The 19,382-nt window shown below is 39.5% G+C and overlaps 1 protein-coding gene and 1 non-coding gene across 9 annotated transcripts in view; both read left to right on the top strand.

Annotated features, from left to right (window-relative positions):
• Positions 1 to 278: 278 nt before the first annotated feature.
• Positions 279 to 407, top strand: LOC129490885 (small nucleolar RNA SNORA31). Its single transcript, XR_008660359.1, has one exon. It is a non-coding gene; the product is annotated as a small nucleolar RNA SNORA31 (small nucleolar RNA).
• Positions 408 to 11,661: 11,254 nt separating this feature from the next.
• LRFN5 (leucine rich repeat and fibronectin type III domain containing 5) overlaps positions 11,662 to 19,382 on the top strand; it is a 290,415-nt gene continuing 282,694 nt past the window's right edge. For all 8 annotated transcript variants that reach the window (XM_055291456.2, XM_055291455.2, XM_063609278.1 and 5 more), the window contains exon 1: positions 11,662 to 13,472. The gene's annotated coding sequence lies outside the window, so the exon portion shown is untranslated. The remainder of the gene's footprint in view (positions 13,473 to 19,382) is intronic.

The following is a 19,382-nucleotide window of genomic DNA, read 5'->3' as shown; positions in this document are numbered from 1 at the left end:
TCTCTACTTCTCTCCAAGCTTACAGTCTTTGGGCATCAGTTTTGTTTTGTTTTGTTTTTGTTTTATTAAGCTTAAAAATAGCAGTTGAAATACCTGATCTAAAAATTCCTTTCTAACTTTGAGTTTTTATTCTTGGGAAATTCAAGCATTTCCAAATATGAATAAATGGAGTAATTTGTAAAGTAATTATTACTGACCTGCATGCATTCATATTAATGTTTAAAGGCATATATTATTTTTTGTGTAAGCATAAATAAAAAATGCAGTTAATCATGTATTTATTTATCTGACAGACCTGCAGCAGTTACTGGATGCTGTTAAGGTTTCCACTACAGATGCAAGAAAAGTATCCCACACTTTCTGTCTGTCTGATTGTGACAGCTAAGATTAAATCAGGTAGGACAGTAATTCCAGAAACATGGCTGGGAGGGAGATAATGTTCATGACACAGAAATAATCTTGTAAACAGCAAATAGTTTGTTTTATTCCAATAAAGGAATCTAAAATTTGAGTTAAAACTCTATTTATAAACTACTTTTTATCTTCTTAGGCTGTAAATATCAACAAAACATTTTGATTATAATAACATAAATATAAATCACAGAGGCTGTGTTAAATTAATAGTAAATGTGAATTATGTCATAATTTTGACTAAATCAGAGATATAGTACAATTAAATGTCAGATTTGATAATGTACTTATACAGTTGGAGTTAAGCCTAATAGATTATGTACCAAGATTGTTTCATCTTTAGTTCATGCTTATGAAGCCTGAAACAGAACCACTACCAGAATCAGAACAGGGAATAATCAGTTGCCTTTTTATCATGATTGCTAAATTTAAAAGACTTCTGATTGTGTTGGATTGCAGTTTCTTAAAGTCAGGTATTCTGTTTCACTTATTTTTACAGGTATCAGCTTAGGACAAATAAAACAAAAACATATTTTAAAATAAATATGATCTACACCATTGAACAATATGTTCCATGTAAATTTTATGTATATAAACATATGGCTCTAGTTAATATTAAAATCAAAGAGGAGAAATTTAGGGAGGTGTTTGATATCACAAAACAAATGGTTAAAAAAAAAGCCTGGCACATTATCTTATGCATTGCAACATTTAAGAGATGAAGTAATAAATAATAAATTTGAAAAGACAAAACATAAATTTAAGGATTCTTTGTACTGACTACATTTAAAAAAACTTATCACCTTATACAAATGTGATCTACATAGAATGTGAGACTCTGAATTCGCAGACTGGGATATAGCTGAAACTACAGACACACTTCACTACGTTGTGGATGATATTCACTCATTTTCTTTTCCAAAGTTTAACAACTTTGTTCAAATCTGTTTGTTTTTTTTTTTTTTTTTTCCATGGGCTGCACTTATCAATGTTGCCTTTCAGTCTGAGTTTTCACTTCTTAGTGTATACCATGGCATAGATGCATTGCACTAAGGCAAAAATAAATAAATAAATAAAAATCAAAGACCTGGTGCGGTGACTCACGCATGTAATCCCGGCACTTTGGGAGGCCGAGGAGGGCAGATCACGAGGTCAGGAGATCGAGACCATCCTGCCTAACATAGTGAAACCCCGTCTCTACTAAAAATACAAAAAGTTAGCCAGGCGTGGTGGCTGGTGCCTATAGTCCCAGCTACTCGGGGAGGCTGAGGCAGGAGAATGGTGTGACCCCGGGAGGCAGAGCTTGCAGCAAGCGAGATGGTACCACTGCACTCCAGCCTGGGCAACAGAGTGAGGCTCTGTCTCAGAAAAAAAAAAAAAAAAGCAAATGAGCCCCAGTGGGAGAGATTTTACAATCAAGAAAGTGTCCAAGACTTTATACAGTTCAAAAAACAGAAAAATATTTTCAGGGAAACCAATATTAGCTTTCAAAGAGTAGTTGCCACTTGAACTAAACATTTGCTCTATAATTATAAAATCGCCTTGCATATTTTTACAAGAAAAATGTTTTCATATTTACATAAACTAGTGTAGGCATGGCCACTCTACACATACTGTTTTTCTTCTTTGACATTTAAAGTTTCACTGTAAGTTTCAACTGTAGTGTCCTGTGCAACATTTTCCAGAAGCTTCTTTTCTAAGTATTCAAAGAGGTACTCTTCTAATTCTACAATTCTAAAAAGAGTCCTTCTGATGGAGGGCAGGCAAGCCCTGAAGTGGGGCTAAGCCAGCCAGGGTTCTTGGCTTTGCCCAGGAAAGAATTCAAGGGCAAGCCAGAGGCAGAAGAAAACAGCTTTATTGAGGAGGCAGTGTTACAGCTCCAACGGTGCCACTGCTCCGTGATTGCTCCTGCAAGGCTACCCCATACTTAGAGACTAGAAGCTCAGGGCAGTTTAGCAATCACATTTATACACACTTTTAATAACATGTCGAGTAAGAATCCTCTTACCAAGGATAAATCAGAAGTGTTTAAATAACAAAAGCAAGAAAGAGAACCTAGTTGCATATTATAAAGACATAACACAATAAGCAGAAATGAGTTGAAGAGGTCGAGGAATCCATCTCATAGCTCACTGGCAATTTTCTAAATTTCTACTAAATTCAGTAGTACTACTGAATCCAATCAAAGTTTCCAAGATGAGGTCAGTAGAAAAAGAAACTGCCTTATTCTAGTTCACTGCCTCACATAAGGGTCTGTTTCAAAATTAGTAAATTTTTATTTTTTACATTATGAGCATTCTCACATTTTAGAAAAAGTTAAGATTTAAAACTGCATCTCACCATTTACCACATTGAAAAATAAAACCTTAGTGTGTTATAAAGATCCATCATATATGCCTGGAGGTATGTGCATGTTTTTCACATTACTACTTGTCTTTTAATAAATCATTCATTTACCCTCGTCTTGTTAGAAGCGTAAAACATCTCTCTGGAATGTAAGACAATATTTTTGAAAATAGAGCGTTTAGTTTAAAAAAAAGCATTTTTAGATAACATACAGAGAATTGTTTATGTATTACTGAATAACTATTAACTGGGAGTTTACCTTCATTCTTTGCTTTCTCCATTTTGTTCCGTTCTAGATACGTTGAACTTTTTAATGTGAAAGAAAACTGGAGAGTGATAATATATCTTAGTAAATGAAGTCTATATCAGGAGGTACCTAATCCTAAAGCATACTATTATGAAAATGAATGAATGAATAAATGTAATGCTAATATTTTTACACTTTTGGCTACATTATTTAGTATTAAAAAAAGTATTGAAAATATTCAACCAGAAAATGTAGCAAACCCTCAAATTTGTAAAATTATAAAAGGTAACTGTAATCAATGCTGGACGCACAAGTTTGAAAACAATATAGAAAAGACTACAATGCCATATAATTTTTCACAATGATTTCTCATGCAATTTCTCTTATTTCCTGAATTCTGTTGATAATAAAACTATTATAAAATATATAATAAGTTCCCATAATCGGCGTCACATTAATTTTTCAACAATATATTTTTTGGTTTTAAAATGTTCTAACGTTACAATATTACAAAATGTTAAAACATGCCAAATTAAACACAAAATAAAACAATAATTTATGTTTTTGCATATCCAAGCAGAAATTAAATATACATATTTATAGCTTAAACTATTAATTTATTAAATTAATAGTTTGTTGATGATAGACAAATTTACTTTAAAGTGGAAAAATGCTGCATAACAATATAATGCAGTTTAAAAACTATTAAACTAATCACATTTTCTACAAATATAAATGTTCATGATTATTTTAATAAATGGATGGTAAATAATTTAAAATCTATATTTAATGTTTCTATGTTTATTTTCATATTACCCTACTTTTATTTTCCACACATTTCTTAATATTTGTAACAATTAGTGTAATATTTTTCTCTCTAATGAGTTTTAAATACCTCAATAATGTTTAAGTACCTCAATAAGATTCTATGTGTGTGTATGTTAATAGGAGGTAGTTCCAGAGGTCTCAAAAAAGAACACACTTGGGCTTGATACATATATATGTATATACATATATTACATATATATATATATGGAGAGAGAGAGAGAGAGAGAGAGAGAGAGAGAGAAACTACTCTGAAAGCCAAAGACCAGCTGTATAAAATCCAAGGAAACTTCTTTGATTACTTTAGCCTAAAACTAGCCCTTTTAAAGGGGAGATAATTTAAGGTACAAAACTTCTAAAAAGCATTTTGAGAACAAATCGCGTCTGAGGAGAACAAGTTGGATATTGAAAATTTTGCTTAAATTTCATGTTTGAATTAATATATAATTTGGTATATGTATTATATATAATAGATAATATATATTATATAATATATATTTAATATGAGGGAAAATAAAAACATCAGTAGAATATTTTAGGCATCTTCTCAAGGATTTTATCTCAGGAAGCTTTTATGAGCAGATTTTCTTGATTAAAAAGTAGTTTATTTTGAGAAACTGGGTTTATCTGTACTATAATGTGAAATTAATCATTCATTACATGATTTGAGATAGACAAATGACAGGGAATAGAAATGTTATCTATGCAGTACCTACTTCTACTGGGTAGTTTATATTACAGGCAGTCATTAAAGCCTGTCAATCAACCCTAAATATAAATATTCTCATTTCTATTTGATATGCATTATAACTTGAGGATTCAGGTGAGTTAAATGATTTACACAAGTAACACAGCGAATCTCAGAACCATGATTCAAACACAGGTTTGTTTTATTCCAAAACTTTGTTTAGTAATACCCTGGGCTGTATCTGGTACTGCAGTAAAAGACTTCATACAGATGTTTCACAAACTACCTCCCAAGGCAGTTAGAATGAATGTGGGAAAAATAAACCAGAAACTAAGTGCAACAGAGAAGCTATTATTGGCATTAATAGGAGGTGGTTCCAGAGGTCTCACAAAAGAACACACTTGGGCTTGATAACAAATTGTAGTTGGTGAAATAAAAACCAGATCATAGTGTAACAACTAATTTGTTGGTCCATTAACCTCTACTCGATGGTAAGCTCTATTATGAGGGGCAGAGGCTATGAAAATTATGGTTAGTCTTCCTTCTCCAGTGCCTAGTGCAGGGCACTGGCTATAACAAGGCATTCAAAGAATTTACATGGAATGAACAAAACTGCAAGCAGAGAAATCAAGGACACTGTGTGGAGAAAGAAGTTTGATGCTAACCAGTCACAGAAAGGATTCCCTTTCATTACAGAAGTCACAGCCACTAAGAGCTGAGATATAAATCCAAAAGAACTTTAACACCAAGCTAGCCAAAAGATTGCATTCATATACAGAACCAGGAATACTATGGAAGCAAAAGATGAGTAAAAAAAGAACAGTAACTCAGTCTTCTCTCTAAATGGCTGTGATTTAAAGGGGAAAAGAAAAAGAACCAGTGAAGAGATTAAAAGGCAAATTACCTAATCATGTTTTAGAATTTTTTTAAAAAATGACTGTTCCAAAAGAAATTATCTGATTTCATGTAAATAAAACTTATCACACATCATTTATTTTAATAAAAAGGATCTTTAATAAAATAAATTAAAATTAATTCTTCCTTCTAAATCTATGCGGGCTTGTAAGAAAGTCCAGCCATGTGGTTACAACCACGTGAGAGTGTCACATTACTGCCGACTTGTGGCCACCTGCCTGAAATTCAAGGACAGAGTTTCAAGATGAATAATTAAGAAGCTGGATCTGCCTCAACCTTGAAGACAGATTCAGTTTTCTAATTTGGCGCTGGAGGCCATTATCCGTAGCAAAGCAATACAGGAACAGGAAACCAAATACCACATGTTCTCGCTTATAAGTGGGAGCTAAATTATAAGAACACATGGACACATAGAGGGGAACAACATACAATGGAGACTTTGGGAGGGTGGAAGGTGGGAGGAGGGAGAGGATCAGGAAAAATAACTAATGGGTACTAGGCTTAATACCTGGGTTATGAAATAATCTGTACAATGAACCCCCATGACACAAGTTTACCTATGTAACAAATCTGCACATATACTCCTGAACTTAAAAGTTAAAAGCTGGGCGCGGTGGCTCACACCTGTAATCCCAACACTTTGGGAGGCCAAGGCAGGTGGATCACCTGAGCTCAGGAATTCGAGACCAGCCTGGCCAGCGTGGTGAAACCCAGTCTCTACTAAAAACACAAAAAGTTAGCTGGGCGTGGTGGCAGACGCCTGTAATACCAGCTACTGGGGAGGCTGAGGCAGGAGAATTGCTTGACCCTGGGAGGCAGAGGTTGCACTGAGCCGAGATCGTGCCACTGCACTCCAGCCTGGGTGACAGAGTGAAAGCTCCACCTCAAAAAATAAATTAATTAATAAATAAATAATAAAAGAAAAAACAGAAGTTAAAAAAAACCCCGTAAAACTAAAGCTAAGAAGCCAAATCTTTGTTGGCAGATGCACTGGATAGCAATAACTCAAGCATACCCTGAGAAGGTTCCTGTGGTGTAAGAAGAAGGTTTGTTTGGAGTTCTGACCTAAGAAATTCAGGACTGGCCAACCTGGAGATTCATTCCTTAACTATGGAGGACTTCTGAACCCCTCGGCCATACCTTGGAACTCAGGCCATAAAGGGGACTGAGGACGTTTGTTTCGGGTAAAATGGAGGTTGCTAGCTGGAGATTCCTAAATGAAAATGCTATATATCCTGTATGCTTTTTATAAACAGTAGCAGTTTTACTGTCCAGCCCACCACTCCTGGCCCGAACTTCATATAACTCCTCAATAAATGCTGTGTCTGATTCACTGGCTCTGGGTCTCTCCTTCTGCCTCTCAGACACGATGTCAGATGTCATCCCTATTGGAGTTAATAGGGGTCTGGCACAACAATAGTTCTTAATCAGGCTTTTAACATAAGTCTGTTGAAGAAATGAATTCCATAGACATTCAAACAGCTTATTACTTCTACCTAATGTGATTTGGTGTGCCTACCTGAACTCCTAAATCAAGTCATAACAACAATTACTTTGATGTTTTATTTTTAAGATAATTGCTCTACGACTAGATTCATTTTAGAGAACAGTTTCACTATCTAGTGGAAATCTTTTTGAAATTCTATCTATACACACACATAAATTAAAAAAATATTTCTTTCAAAGGCTAAAGCTAGGTGTGAATAATTGTTCAATAGCATTATCAAAGATACAAAAAACAAAAATATAAAATATAGTACCATGCTTATTCAATTTGGTACACAAGGCTAAGAATGACTGAGGTGCGCCTGCTTCCCATATGTATTAACACACTTTGCTAGAAAGTCTACTTTTTATAAATTAAGCTGGCTTCATATTCCTGATGTAGGCTGCTAGTGATTCATACTTTAGCTTAAATTAGTCTGATATAATTTATTTTTTATTAAAAGCTCAATTAGATCTATCTACTATGACTCAATGGAGTTTTGATGAGAAGTAGAAATTGTAATAGCATAGAATTCTTCTTTGGGTCAGATAGTCCTCGAGAGCATGATGAATTTTGGGGCCCTTGGGTAACTAAATAGCACCAGACAAATATGAGGAGTTGACATCAAGGTATCAGCAAATAAGCAAGAAAAAAAAATGAATGGAGATGAAAGATAAAATTTACTTGTAACTTTCAGTATTAGGAAATGTCCTTTCTCTACAGCAACGCTTATCTCCGAAGTAATTCCTTTCCTCTGAGCTCTCTCAAAAAGTCTCTGCTGAGGATATAATCTCTGAAACACATTGTATTTGTGTTTCAAAAAATTAGGTTCAAAGACCATTTTTCTTAGTAAAATAAATGTCGACTTCTGTCCAGTAATTTATTAGGTTCCCAGGGCTAGCTCCAGTTTTCATCAAGTAGACCTTGATCTTTTAGTTCACTATTATGATCTATAAAGGTTAAAATATACAACAGAGATACAGCAAAAAAGGAAAGGAAATGTGTTTTATATAAATCAAGTTTAAAAATATTTTCTTAATAAAATAAGAAAAAATATTTCTGTAACTCAAAAGAAGATTAAATACTAAATACATTTGGTTCTTTTTGTTCCAGTGAGAAATCTGTTCACCTATGTATGCCAGAAATATGCTGGGGTCTTCAACTCTGTTTTGAAGTCAGTTGAAATATATATTTTGGTGAGATCTAGTTGCTAAAATACACTGTATTCTAGGACTTCAAGGTCAGTTGCAACATTGGAAACATGCTCCTAATATAAGCACACTTCTTTTTATATTTCAAAACTATGTAGATTAAAAAAAACCTTCAAAGTTTGGATTTCATTTATTCTGTTTAACTCAGATTTGTTTTTAATGATATCCCTTCATTTCAGAAACTTGTATTTCCTTGTTCTTCATATCAATTTCCAGTGTTGAACTGTCAGATAACTTATATTACATTATATTAGTAAAAATAATCAAAGGCTTGTAACTCAATAGTGATTTATCACCCAGGAAATTTGAAGGTAAAGTATTTCCAATTTACAATAAGCTTCTTCAGTTATATATAAAACAAATTAATGAATTAAAGTGATAACTTGCCACATACCTTAATCCATGCAAATAAAACGCATAAGATGTGCAAACTAATTGTTAACGCCATTAAAAAAAACTAGATCATAACTTTTTTACTACCTTAAAGAGAAACTCAAATATTCAATAACAATATAAGCAGAAACTCAAGTTATCTTTTGATATTCATCACTTTAACTGAAAAACATTCACATCTCTATCAATTACCTGAAATTAGCAAAATACTCTTTCTTTCCCCAAATCTTGGATTATTCTGGGAAAATAGGCAGACCAACACTTATCACCATTGGTCCTCAGAAAAATGACCTGGGAGAACAGGAAAATTGACATTATTTTAAAAGTGATTTTACATATGCAGTAAATCAGGGGACACATTTACAAAGTAAGGCAGATACACTATAGAGGTAAAGAGTTAAATCTAAATTATTTATGAAAAAAATTACTTCTTTTTAAATGTTGTTAATGTTTAAAGGAACCCTATTCTACAAGGAACTTGTTTGAACTTTTAAAAGTATGCCAGCCTCAGAGTGGCTAATAACTATAGTTTTATGAGCAAACTAGAAATTGCTCTTGCAAACATCCTAGTTTTTGACCTGCTGGGGAATAAAATTTAAAGAAAAAAAAAAAACTTTGCTAGCTCTGACATCCATTGGGAAATAATATCCTGGTCTCTCTCCTGAGGTCTTGCCGTTTTCTAGCAACAATCATGAAACAAAATAGAAGCTTTCTTCTCCCTCTCTCATTGCAAATTCTAATCAGCTTGTGTAGGAGGGAAAAGAGCAAATGCTGAACCGGGAGAGTGAGAGTTACCTGGTTTTAGCAGAGATTATTGAGATAAAATGAGGAAAGTAGAGGAAAGCACTTTCAAATATAATGCGTGATACACAGGAAGGCTACAGGAAACGGAAAGAAGTGTTTTCCTGGGCCTGGTAGGGCTTGAAACATGAAAGAACGATGAAAAGTTAAGCATTAAGCATTATTACTCCCAGCATTAAGGAAACGTTGATTTCATCTTTCTCAAGCTGAAAACACACACACACACACACACACACAATTTCTAAAACGCACACACACACACACACATTCCAGTATATATTTGAACTTTGTTTTGTCCCAACCCTTGACTTCTTACAGCTAGCTCAGTGTGTCCCCTCCCTACCTCAGTCTGGACACTATAAAAAAGAAAACAGAAAGTTATTCAGCCCAGTGATGCAAGGTCTTTGGGTTTCTCATTCAACATTTTATACTTTGATTCCTGAGGTAACGGAAAATCCTTATCTCCTAGACTTTCATTGGTACCTATCAGCTCAGCTGGAAAGGGTGGCAAGTGGGACAATCCTGAAGAAAAAGGAGTCACCCCCACGTCCTAAAGTACTTGGAAGTGCTCGCTGGGATCTGCCTGTACTCCAGGTTGGTGCAATTCCACCGCCCTCCAGTGAAGTCCCAGAAGCGATCAAGTTTAAAGTGAAAGGGGGATGGAAGCATTTTTTCTCCCTATGCCTCCGGAGTCTGTGGCTTCAGTTTCCTGCCAGTTCTCTCCGTGGACTTCTCAGAAACCTCAATTTTCCACTTCGAGGGACAGAAAGCTACAAGGAAAACGCTGATGGCTGTGGTGGAGATTCTCCTGGACTTCAGTGGTGTCCTCTGGTACCTCTGTCCGCGGTGTGCCTTTGGTTTATTTCTGTGGTCTTCCTGCGCAGTCCCTCAGCTGCTCGGAGTTTGGCCTTCCAGCTCTCCAACTCAGATCCTGAGCCTCCCAAGCTCCCTCGGAGACCCTGAAGTCCCGGATCTGGCGCCGCTCGCCGACCTGGAAGGAGGCTGCACGGCTGGGAGTGCAGTCTCGGAGCTGCGCTCCCCTGGAACAAAGCAGACAGACGTGGCTTGAGTGGATTCCTAAGCCAAGGATTGGATCCGGAGTACCAGGGGCAGAGAGGGGGAGCAGAGGAAAGAAAGGAGATGTGAGCAGTTTCCACCTAAAGCACTTCACTCCTCGTGTTCTTCCCCGACAGAGATACAGCTGTGTGGTTCTTCCTTACGTGTGGGTGCAGGTGTGCGCGCTTGGGGTGAGCCCATGGTTGTGCTCGAGTATACGCGCGCCTGTGCACCTCCAGGGCGATGGTAAAGCCTGGCAGAGCTCTTTTTGGAACAAAATGAAAGAGCTCCATATCCACGGAGGCCACCCGCATGGGCCTTTGCCAAGTAGGATAGAAGAAGCCCTTGTTAGCCAGCTTCCCTTCGCAACTTCCTACTCTTCCTTTGGGTACAGACTGGTGTCTGGACTAGCTAGAAACAGAGCCGAGAGCGAAGGTGCGCGCACTGTCCGAAGACCACGTGCTGGTGAACCCAAAATGAGAAGCGAAAGGGTTTCAGGACTCCAGCAGAAAGGAAGAGCAAGATTTCACTCAGGGTTTCTTAGAAGAAAGAGTTAACTTTGCTCACTGGCTTTTCCAGGATGGAGGGAGTGGGGATGGGGTCGGGGAGAGAAGCATTGGGAGTCTTGTGGGAGTATCAAGCAAAACCAGGCGAGGGCTCCGGGCAGATGCATTCCGGCAGGGCCCTGTCTAACCTCCTTTGCAGTCGCACCTCTTTCCTGCTTTAGACCCTGCGTCTGTGCCGGTGACCTTAGAGACTAGGTCTGGCTTATAAGACTGTTGGGCTCCCTTTCTGCCCTTGACATAGTAAAATGTGACCAACTGCAGTATTCGTAATAACTGATGCTGAGCTGAGTTGACTCCCAAATATAAATGTTCTTTTCAGAATCCGCTCCCATCGGATTAGTAAGCAAATCACCACCCACAACTAAGGGGACAGCGGAAGCCAGCCTCAGATGACTGAAACCCCCAAGTCAGTAGCTCTCCTCAAAATTTCCGGCGGGTTATTACAGCTAATGACTTTTCCCACAGCCCTAAGCAGCCGAAGCTTGACTCAGTGATGATTCTCTCTATCCCGTAACCGCGAGGAAGTGGGCGATCAGCAAATTGCCCTTTTGCAGGAGGCTAGGGACGGTCCTGGAAGTTCGCCTTCATTCTCCAGGTTTTCTGCCTTTTCCCTTCCCCCTTCCTGCAACGCCCCCGCGCCTCCTCAGCCTGGGGATTTCCTGGCGCTTCGCCGGCCCTCTCCGCACCTCCCTGATAAATCGGTTCGGAACCAGTCTGGCTGGGAGGCCCGAGGGCTGACAGCAGCTGAGCGGCCCCGGCCGGGGTCTCACGGACTCTCGGGGTCTGGCTGACACGGCCGCTCCCGTCACTGCGGCGCGGGCTGAGCTCACGGCCGCGCGCCCGCCGCCGCCGCCGCCGCCGCCTTCATGCTGCAGCGCAGGGCTCAGTTCCACGCGGCCAGGAGGCCGCCGTTGCCCGCACGCGCCGCCTTGGGAAGCCCAGCTCCCAGGTCCGCCCCGGCCGCGGCCGCAGCCCCGGACCTCGGCTGCTTGCCTCGCGCCTGAACTGCGGACTCGCCTCAGCGCGGTGGCCAGCGGGCGGGGCGCTGTGTGCAGCGCCGCGCAGGGAGGCGGTGAGCTTGTGCAGAGCTGCCCGAACGGAGGACTATGTATGTGTGTGCGCGTGTTTGCGTGTGTTTGAGCGTGTTTTTCCTTCTTCCCTTGAGGATGTGAATTGTTTAGAAGCTGGCTGCTCCCTTAGGATTCTTGACTTTGGGGAGCTCCGGGCTGTGAGCACAGCCCACCCATATAATCCATTTTGCACGGTCGGTTATATCAAAAAAGCGCAACTGGACGGGGGTGGGGCAGACCAACGAAACCTTCCAGACGCACACACACACACTCACAGGAGAGAGGAAGAATTGAAAGACTTGAGAAGACTTTGATAACCTCCCTGCTGGTCCTTCTGTTTTCCGGAAAGATCCTGGATGTTGGCTACCTTTTCAAGTCATCTTGGCATGTCTCTAGTGTTTTGTAAGCCGCTTTCCAGCTAGCTGCGTATGTGTGTGCGCGCGTGTGTGTACGCGCGCGCCTATCTGATGCATTTGACTGTCTTTTATCCAACTGCCCAGAAGCAAATGTGTTAACTCGGCGAAGCCCCTTCATGCCCGGGTTCTTGCAGAGATCTGAGGACACCCAGACCCATTTTCCTGGCTGGATTTGGAGCGGCTGCTGGGCTGTGGACCCAGGTGTGTGGATCGCTTTATCCAGAAGCTTGGAAAGCGCCAATATTAACCTGCTTCCAGGTGCATCGCAAGGTCAAGAGAGGGTCTTGCAGCCCTCTTGTTTCTGTGTATCTACACCTTCTTCTCTTGGCCAGAAGGATATTTACGTTTTGGTCCACAGCATTTGAAGCCAAAAGTTCAGCCCTTCGAACTGGTTTGCTATACAAAACAAAACAAATAAGGTAATGAGGATTGCTTATTAAACTGCTTAACAAAATCCCCGACTCTTCCTCAGCCCTTTCTCGGCTCCCTCCTCCCCACCAAAATGTCACCAGCTCTTGAATTACGTGGATTCGGGTTGGAGGAGAACTTGAAGGAAACGTGATTAAAGGGCTATGCGAGAACGCTCTCTTTGCTGCCCGCGGTCCGGTGGGCTTCGAAGCCAGTCGTGAGAAGGACCGGTTCCCTCCGTGCTGCTTCCTCCCTGTGCAGTGCTGGGTGTGCGTGTGCAAGTGTGTGTGCAAGTGCGCGCGCGCCCGGGTGCGAGTGTGTGAGTGTGAGCGTGTGTCTGTGTGTGCGTGCGCGGCCGCCCTGCCTCTGCCCGCTCCCCGGGCACGGAGCCGCGGGTTTCATGGGGCGATTGCAGCGGATCCCCCACCCAGCGCGACCTGCGGGCAGCGGCGGCAGTGGCAGGAGCCGCCTTTCTGATTCCCTACGATGCGGGTGCTGAGCTATGGCAAAGGGCAGCGAAGTGACGAGCGAGACCCGCGTACGACTGTGAAAGCCACCTGGAGCCACCTTGCCGGGATTGTACCTGCGGGCAGAAAGTCTTCCTACGACCGTCTTTTCCCCTAGAGGCACCAGGTAACAAACCAACGATTACTCGCCTCACCCAGTTTCCTTTTGATCTTGTTTCTAGTGTCTTATCTGCATTGCAGGTTACTTTACTTATTAATGTTTTGAAAATCATTGGGAACGGTTGGGTATCCAAGGGCGCCTGCTCTGTGATTTTGTAATACAATTTCTAGTAGGTGAAATATAAATCTATACCTAAGCACTTAATCCAGTAGTGAAAGCTTTGAGAATATGGATGTGCTCCACCCTGAGGATATTTTTTGAGAGCTAGGCGTGTGGAACCTGTCTGAAGATGCCAGAGATCAAAATGCTGTGTTTCCTTCAGGCTGTGGTTGCCACGGACCATTTGGTACCCAACCCTTTCCAGATTGTGGAGTGTGAGTGGGTGTTTGGTTTCCACCCATCGTTTAAACCAAAGATCTTTTTTACCCTTTTCTACCTCTGGTGCCAGGTTGTTTTCCTTTCCTTGTTGTGGAGGAGCTTGCCAGATCTTTTTAGTAGTTGTAAATTACGCATCTGGAGACTTTGACTCGAAATGGAGTTTTCTTGGAACTTGGTTTGCATGAAAGGGAATATATTGTCACGGCTGTGTGTCTTGAGATATGGTGTTTAACTGCCAGGGCGTGCTTTTATGGAGCAGAATAAATCCATGAAAGAAGTCATTTTTATATCTAGCAGAACCAGGCTAAAACGATAGCCACCACCCAACATTCTCTCCCGCTGTATTGTCTCCGTCACGGAGAGGGACTCCTGTGCGCGTTTTTTGTTTGTTTGTTTGTTTTGTCTCTGTATAATAGATATTTTGAATTATTTTTCCGGTGCCTTGATTTACAAGGAGCAGGTTGGATTTGCGACTGCCTAATTAACATATTGGGTCTGGTATGTTAAAATGAGATTCCCCTGGCCGGCTGAAGCACAACAAATTTAGTTAACTTGCAAAGCCCTTTACCCTGGCGCCTTTTTTTCCCTGAATTCCCTTTCGTCTCATCTCAGCGCCCGCCCCCAACGGAAAATTTCACTCCCTTCTCGAAGTCATTAGCATTAACAAGATAAAGCACTTCCAAAGTAGTCTCATCAATGTTTTATTCGGTAGTGAAGACGGTCTGAATAATTTAACTAAGGAGTGTTCGTTTGTCTCCCGCCTTTGGGAGCTGCTTGCTGGCTACATTCAGCGGAGGGTTTGGCCCAGCCAAGCTCAGGGTGCCCTGCTTCAGGAGGCAGTGACTGGGGCTGCTGGGGGGCGGGGGGTTCTCTTTGCTAACGCCGCTTAGGAAGTGTAGGGGCGCTGCCTGATTTTCCTCCACTCGCTGCGTTTCTATAGATATCCATATGATGGCATTTGCAGACTTCTAGCTGGCCGATAGCTGCTCTGCTTGTCCCTGCGCACTGACGTCCCCAACTCCTCTTCGAGTCTGGGCTCGGCTGCTGCTGCAGCCCTCGCAGGCTGGTGGTGCTACAAGGCCATGTATGCAGCGGGCTTTGGGGGCTGGGCTCTGCCACTGCAGCTGGCAGGCCGGCTTTGACGCTTTCTCCGGGCGGGGCGGAAGAGCTCAGTGGACCCCCTGGCAGACAGCAAGCGGATCGTGGCCGAGGCGGCCGCCTGGATACGACAGGAGGGCTATGCCCAGAGCCACAGAGGAGCGTGGAGGGCGGTGGTGTCCTGTCTTTGCCTGCAAAACCTTTCTCTCTCTCTCCCTCTCCCTCCCCGCGACAATGAATATTCAAGAATATAGAAGGGAAAGCTGGCTACAAAAATGTCTTGATATTCAAATAGTGCATGATTTATCAGGATTAAAAACCTGAAGCTAAGTGTGTATTTCCTAGATTTCCATTTGTTCCTCTTTCTTCCCTCCCTTCTTGCTCTCCTCGGTTTGATCATGTCATTTATACCCGTATTGTTTCTGGTTGAAACACCTCTGTAAAGTCAACTAACCTCCCTCCCCCACCTGGTACCCAACAAACGTGAAAGAGGAGAACATGACGGCCACTCTTCAGATAGATTTGCTTTGTAACTTCTAGCTGCAGGGATAACCAAGGAATGATACAGAAGATATCTCGACTTTAACAGAACTTCCACCTCTGAGGTCCCAGGGAGGGTAAAAAAAAAAAAAAAAAAAAAAAAAAAAAAGTGTATTGCCTGGATTAAATAATGAAATAAATGAAAGATAACAGATAACTGGGAACGAATTAAAAAAGGATTTTTTTCTTTTATCTTCTCTTTTTTTTGTCTTTTAATGAATTTACTTCTAATCCCCTTATCACTCAGAAAATCTTAGAAATCTGATTTGTGTATTCTAAACGTCTGACAAGGACACCACTTTGTCCTCCCAAATTACCCCAGAATACTGTTACAACAGTATTGATGTCATACTTACAATATTTGTTAGCAAGTAAGTCATACCTATCTAGAGAGTGCACAAGAAAAAAGAAATGCTGGTGAATATAAATACATGGAAAATAAGGTGTTTTCCCCATCTCCCACCTATTTCACTTTCTTCTGGCCTTTTCCCACTAAGGATTCGATTTTTGCAGGTTAGGCTTTGTTCTTCCACCCTCAGCCTCAGGGAAGGCAAAGCAAATGCATTAAAATGGATGCTGAATGCTCAGAAACCTGAACATAGATGATGGTGTGATGCACGTTTGAAAATGTCACTCATTGGTGCAGATTGGAGTTAGGTTAAAGGTCATAACTAAATAGAGCTGCTGGCACAAGGTTACATGCATAGAAGTTCCTAAGGGGGGGGGAAATATTTCTGCCACCTTTCTCTTCTCCCTTTTCTGGAAAAATGAAGAAGGTACAAGTTACTTTGAAAATCTGAGTCCACTGTCCTTGTTAAGAATTGTCTTTAGATAGAGCTGGCCTGGCTCACTAACCTGGCTCATGGATGAGTTAACACTTCAGGTATTGTTAGGAAATTTCCCAGCCAAAATCCTCCTTCTTTGTAAGCTCTCTTTTAGTCACTATTAATAGGGACAGAACAATAGGATATCTATAAGAACAAGCATAAGCAGATAGGTGAAAAGAAGTTGTCACTTGATTCCTGTACCTTGGATAATTTATTTTAGTCATTTTTTTCCCTTTCTCTTTTCAAGAGGAGAATGACCTTGAACACCAGCCTTCTGTTCTTTCACATACCTCTCTCCTTCCCTCATAGATCTAGTGTGTATACGAGCACACACACCTTGTTTTTGAAATATGAGACTCCTGTGCTGGTGTTTTGGGAGAAGTTCATAAAGGTTTAGTTCTGACTGACAGCAGCCAGAAGTGATTTCTTTCCTTTTTCTCAAGAGGGGATAACAAGAGCCGTAGTTACCTGTGGGAGAATACCCCCACCCTATTCCCTCTTCAATTATTTTTGTCTCCTCTGTCATTAAATGGATTTTGGGTGTTAAAGCAGTATCTAGTTATGGCATTGGTGTTTCAATGATCTTCATATGTTGTATCATGTTTGATCACTCTTTCATCTTTTCATAAATGACCGTCATTTTCCTTTGTCCATTTTTATCAGTGATCTGGATCTTCTTGCTGTTTGAAGCACTTTTGGCTTGGTAGTTTTGCTGAGTTTTCTTGCTGGTGAAATTGAGATCTTGCTTTCTGCTGACCTATTGCTGTGTTGTTATATGGTTGGGATGAGATGCTTGCAGGTATCTAACAATATTCCTGCCTCTACATGAAACTACTACATAATATCTACTAAATTATATATTTAAAAATAAATGTGTCATAAATAAGATTGCTAATGAGTATTATTGCCAATTTTGAGGCTGGAAAAAGGAAGCTACTTGAAACTTGCTAAAGGCTTAACTGGTTAACCTATTAGCTTATTTCAGTGATTTTTATTTTCTGTTTACTTAAAAATGTAACATATTGGCATTATCTTCAGGGTTTTGCATACAGTATAATGAATTTTATGTTTTATGTATTACTGAAGAGTAAAACTGGAAATTTGGACCTTATAGGTGTGAGAGCCCCTAGAATACATAACTAGCAGATAATTTTGCTAAATCATTCCAACGACACACATGTGCACACTCTGTCTTGTTCAACAAGCCTTGAGAGTGAGACTTCTTACTCTGGTTGCAGAGCCCACATTTTTATTCTCATGGCATCCTTCAATCATTGAGGACTATTTAGAACCTAAGGCTGTATAATTTGTTCATTACATGGTAAGTGCATGGTGAAATTAACAAGTATTATATTCATAATTATTGAAGCTTTCCAGTTAGAGGTGAACCATTTTTAGTATGCTCTACCAACATGAATTGTATGTTATTATGAAAATTTCAGTTTCATATAACAGAAGACAGAAATGTAAGAATTTAATTCAAAGATAGCCAATGCTACTTTTAAGCTTTTTCGTCATATTGTTGTGAAAGATACGGTGTTGACAAAATGATTTTTAATAAACATAATTTAATTTTACATAAACATTTTATGTGACATAATTTAACACTAATTATGAAGTTGGTTAATAAGTGATAAAAATTACAATGGAATTACATGGTTATATAACTCTGCTGTCTATCATTTTACTGATTCCAAGTAAACCACATGAAAAGGATGTATTGTTTAAACTACAAACTACATTTGTAATATTTCTCAGAAATTGGTTTTCATAGACAATGTTTAAGTTACATGGTCATATTGGCAGGAAAATGTCAACTGACAAGTTTTGTTTTTCTTAGAAAATATGTCTTCCTTTGGGCATATACCCAGTAATGGGACTTCTGGGTCAAATATTATTTCTGGTTCTAAGTCTTTGAGGAATCACCACACTGTCTTCCACAATGGTTGAACGAATTTACATTCCAACCATGGCACATATTTACCTATGTAACAAACCTGCACATCCTGCACATGTACCCCAGAACTTAAAATAAAATAAGAAAATATATCTTTTTACAAAAGAAATCTATTAAAACTCAAAGCTCACACTGTTCTTGCATTTTTTTTTGTGGGAACATATATATAATTTATTTCTCTAAAAAATCTTCCAAACAAATATTTCGAAAATGGCATTATAATCCTTGTGGGAAACAATTGTAGAATTTTGACAGAAAATGGAATCTATTTTAGATTTTACAAGAATAAAAGACTCTAGAAAAGAAGTAATACAATAAATGATTAAGGTTTCAGTATATTTTTAACAAATTCTGGGAGCAGTTTCTGAATTCTTAGAAAAAAAACAAGAAAACTAATTCATTCAATAGATGTTCAATCAGAAACAGTATATTTAATCAGGAATGGAAGCCTAAACAATGCTGTTTATCTTGATCTATTTTCACTACACCATGTACAGCTCTTTTGAGGAAGTGCCCAAGAGGCTTGAAGGACAAACTTCAATTTACTTCTTGATTCCAGTCTTCATTTTTACTCCTTATTTTCTATCTTCAAGTAGGTTTTCCATGGATTTTAGTGGTATTACCTCCCAAGTAATAGAATATTTGTATTATTAATGTGATTTACTAGTGGGGACGTACCAACTACATTACTATGAAACCTAACTTTCTCTTACCTCCTTTGGAAATATAGGATGTGGTACTTTTCTTATTAGTTAGCTCTCCTTTTATTATGTTTTAATGGTGTTAAGATTTGTCAAGTTTTTGAATGGTTTATTTGCACTTGTTTTTATTAGTCTTTAGACATTTGTACAGCAACATTAAAATACATATAATTTATATGGCAGCATTGAACACTACATGAGTAGTGCATATGCTTTATTTTACGTGGATAGATATCTTGAGATCATTAATATTTACAAATATCTTAATTTGGAATCCCATGCTCAAGAAAAAATAGGCCTACCTTTAAATGAAAAGTTTAAGGTTATTTTTAGGAATTATCTTAGGATATTTGCCATGTATTGACTGTTCAAATATCAGGCACTTAAATAATGTATAACTGGACATTGGGTCCTG

Source organism: Symphalangus syndactylus, chromosome 9 (genome assembly GCF_028878055.3).
Source record: "Symphalangus syndactylus isolate Jambi chromosome 9, NHGRI_mSymSyn1-v2.1_pri, whole genome shotgun sequence".
In the NCBI taxonomy this organism is placed as follows: Eukaryota; Metazoa; Chordata; class Mammalia; order Primates; family Hylobatidae; genus Symphalangus; species Symphalangus syndactylus.
Note: the sequence above shows the minus strand (reverse complement) of the source record. Positions and strands in the feature narration are given on the sequence as shown.